Below are 3,946 nucleotides of genomic sequence, written 5' to 3' on the forward strand. Positions count from 1 at the left end.
ACATTCATATTTATGTATCATTCTGTTATGATAATATATCTATTATCTAATATGATATGATATATATATATATATATATATATATATATATATATATATCCTCTTCTATGTTTCTCACTTCCTTCTCAGCCCTCACCATCAACACTTTTAATAGACAAATTTCTACCAACATTATATTTAAGGCAAGGTGGGATTTTTATATCAAGCACTTCAAAATTTTTCCAGACCCTGGAAATATCCGATTCCAGAGCCACTTTCATAATTTCAGTTATTTGTTAGAGTAGCACCCCAATTTCAGGTACCAACATCTGTGTTATTTTCCTGTGGCTGCTGTATCAAATTACCAAAAACTTGCTGTCTTAAACAAGAAAAATTAGTTTTCTTGTAGTTTTGGAAGCCAGAAATCAAAAATCAGGATCACTGGACTTAATTCAAAGTGTCATCAGGGGAGAATATTCCTTACTTCTCCCAGTCAAACAATTAAGAAGTCAAACATTTATTTATAACTATTATAAACTTCTGGGAAAATGAGTTTTTAAGAATAGCCTATAAAACTTTGAATGAAAATAAAAATAATGGGTAAGGAGAGCTAATTACCTTATTTTTTGTGGCTAGTTATATAAACATAAAATTTACCATTTTAACCATTCTTAACTGTACATTTTAGTGGCATTATGTATATTCACATTGTTGTGCAAGAAATACCACCATCCATTTTCAGAACTTTTTCTTCTTCTCAAACTGTGACTAATTCTGTTTCCATGAAACAATTCCCCATTGCCCCCTGCCCAGTGCCTGTTAGCCACTGTTCTTCTTTCTGTATCCATGAATTAACTAATCTAAGTAACTTAGTAATTGAAATCATACAGTATCTGTCCTTTTATGACTGGCATATTTTACTCACCATAATGTCTTCAAGGTTCATCCATGTTGCAGCATGTGTCAGAATTTTCTTCCTTTTTAAGACTGAATAATATTCCATTGTATGTATATGCCACATTTTGTTTATCCACTCATCTGTTAATGGACATTTAGGTTATTTCCACCTTTTAGCTATTGTGAGTAATGTTGCTATAAACAATAGGGTACAAATTTCTGTTTGCATCTTTAGTTTCAATTCTTTAGAGTATAAACCCAGAAGTAGAATTTCTGGATCGTATTGTAATTTTATGTATAAATTTTTAAAGAATGGATTATGTTATTGAAAGTTATAGTGTATTCGCTTGTTATGAAACTTCAACAAAAATATTTAGAATTTACTGAAATATAAATACTCAATGTAATAGAATAGACACAATTGGAAACAGGAATTTTATTTGAAAAAGAAGCCCTTCAAATCAGTGGGGAAAATTTAGTCAATACATAGTGTCAAAACATAAATTCTATTTAGAACAAAGAAGGATCCTTATTTCATCATTCACATCAAAGTAAATGCCAGATTAAGTAAATATTTAAATAAAATATTTGACACCTTTCGATTACTTGACAAAAACCTACAAGTGAATTTCTGGATAACCTTGTAGAAAATGCCCTTCTAAGAATGTGAGATGCACGTTATCAATGTCCACTAATATCTTATTATAATATTATTCTGGCTACACAGTAGGGTTTCACTTCCCTTATATTTTGAATTTAGGAATGACCTTTGGAATTATTTCCACTATAAAATGTGGGTGATAACAATTAAAAGGCTTATTTGATTTTCAATATATTAAGAATTGGAAAGAAGATTCTTTGTTTCTGTCATGTGTCTAGTGGTTGGGTTTTCCCCAGTGTGGTTCACTCTTTACTGTGTCTCTGTGTACTTATGTGAATACAGCTGTGACATTTATTCTTAGATGTGGGTTTGGTTTGTCTAAAGAAAAGTACATTATAAATTTTGATGGAAATAACCAAGTAACCCTCTATAAAAACTGCATCAATAAGTATGATAGATAAATTAAAAAGCACATTAAAAATAGGAAAGTAGGGCTTCCCTGGTGGCGCAGTGGTTGAGAACCTGCCTGCCAATGCAGAGGACGCGGGTTCGAGCCCTGGTCTGGGAAGATCCCACATGCCGCGGAGCAACTGGGCCCGTGAGCCACAACTAATAAGCCTGCGCGTCTGGAGCCTGTGCTCCGCAACAACAGAGGCCACGACAGTGAGAGGCCCACGCACCGTGATGAAGAGTGGCCCCCGCTCGCCGCAACTAGAGAAAGCCCTAGCACAGAAACGTAGACCCAACACAGCCAATAAATAAATAAATAAATTTATAAAAAAAAAAAAAAAAAAATAGGAAAGTAAAGCATAATCTCAAATTACTCATTAGTCAAATAAACACAATAGAAACTTTAAATTAATTCAAAATAAATGATAATTAAAATAATATATACCAAAATTTGTGAATTGTAACTAAAAATATGCCAAGGTATAATGTATAGACTAATGCATGTACTAGAAAATAAGAAATTAAGCATACAACTCATGACAATAGAAACAAAACAACAGCAAAACTCAAGGAAAATGGAGTAAAGTATATAATAACAATTAGAGAAAAAATAAAGAGAAATGAAATAAAAATAAGAAGGTAAAAAAAGACCCTAAACTGATGCTTTGAACAGACTAACAAAATATAAAATTTGAAAAACAAACAAAACACCAGGAAGTCGTGGTAAAGGCATCCCAGAGCAGGAGGACCCAATGTTATTCCAGTGCAGCAAAGGACAGAGTGATGATTCTGACATTTGGGATGATACAGCAGTGATAAAAGCTTATGATAAAAACATGGCTCCATTTAAGCACACTTTAAAGAATGGTGACATTTCTGAAGCTTCAGATAAACCAAAAGGCACACCTAAAAGAAAACCTGGCTAGGAGAATAAAAGCCAAAATAAGAATACCACAACTCTCTTGAAGCAGTGGAAAGTAGGTGACAAATGTTGTGCTGTTTTGTCAGAAGACAGATGCATTCACAAAACTAACATTGTTTCAGTTGATTTTAAGAGAGAAAACTGTATTGTGGTTTACACTAGATATGGAACTAGGGAGGAACAAAATCTGTCTGATTTATTTTCCCCAACCTCTGAAGTAGCTAATAATATAGAACAGAATGTGCAAGATACTGAAAATGAAAGTCAAATTTTGACATATGAAAGTGAGAACTCCTCCAGGTCTGCTGGAAATAAACCAAATAATATCAAGTCAAAACTGTTCCATGGGGAGCTTCCCTGGTGGCGCAGTGGTTTAGAGTCTGCCTGCCGATGCAGGGGACGTGGCTTCATGCCCCAATCCAGGAGGATCCCGCATGCTGTGGAGCGGCTGGGCCCATGAGCTGTGGCAGCTGAGCCTGCGCGTCTGGGGCCTGTGCTCCATGGCGGGAGAGGCCACAGCAGTGAGAGGCCCATGTACTGCAAAAAAAAAAAAAAAAAAGCTGTTCCACGAAAGTCTTCTCTCTCTCCACCTCATTCTCCTATGCCAGGATCAGGACATGGCCCAGGAAACAAATCAAACACCATCACCACCACCACACTTCCTATCATGCTGGCTGCCTCCATTTCCTTCTGGGCCACCAATAATTCCCTCATCACTTATCACATGTCCAGATTCTCCTGATGATGCTGATGCTTTGGGAAATAAGCTAATCTCCTGATACATGAGTGACTATCATACTGGTTACTCTATGGGTTTCAAACAAAATCAGAAAGAAATAAAAGGTGATCACATTTTAATTAAGGAATAATTCATAGTGTTCTTTAATTGGTGCAGCTCTCTCCCAAGAAGAATGATATTTTTATGTGCCTTGATCCATGTGAACAAAAGTTTCATTATGTTCATCATACACACTTGGTTGGGTGGCACAGTCATCTGCATTTGCCCTTATTGCATGTGACTCATGTCAACCAGGTGATTTGTTTTGTTTTGTTTTGTATTTTTTTTTTTTTTTGCAGTACGCAGGCCTCTCACTGTT

At 35.3% G+C, this 3,946-nt stretch overlaps 1 pseudogene across 1 annotated transcript; it reads left to right on the forward strand.

Annotated features, from left to right (window-relative positions):
* The first annotated feature begins 2,359 nt into the window (after positions 1-2,359).
* On the forward strand, positions 2,360-3,718 carry LOC308608825 (survival of motor neuron protein-like; annotated as a pseudogene). Its single transcript has 2 exons — positions 2,360-3,209; positions 3,436-3,718. The product of its transcript is annotated as a survival of motor neuron protein-like (transcript).
* The last annotated feature ends 228 nt before the right edge of the window (positions 3,719-3,946 follow it).

This window comes from Mesoplodon bidens, assembly GCF_964165515.1.
Source record: "Mesoplodon bidens genome assembly, chromosome: X".
NCBI lineage: Eukaryota > Metazoa > Chordata > Mammalia > Artiodactyla > Ziphiidae > Mesoplodon > Mesoplodon bidens.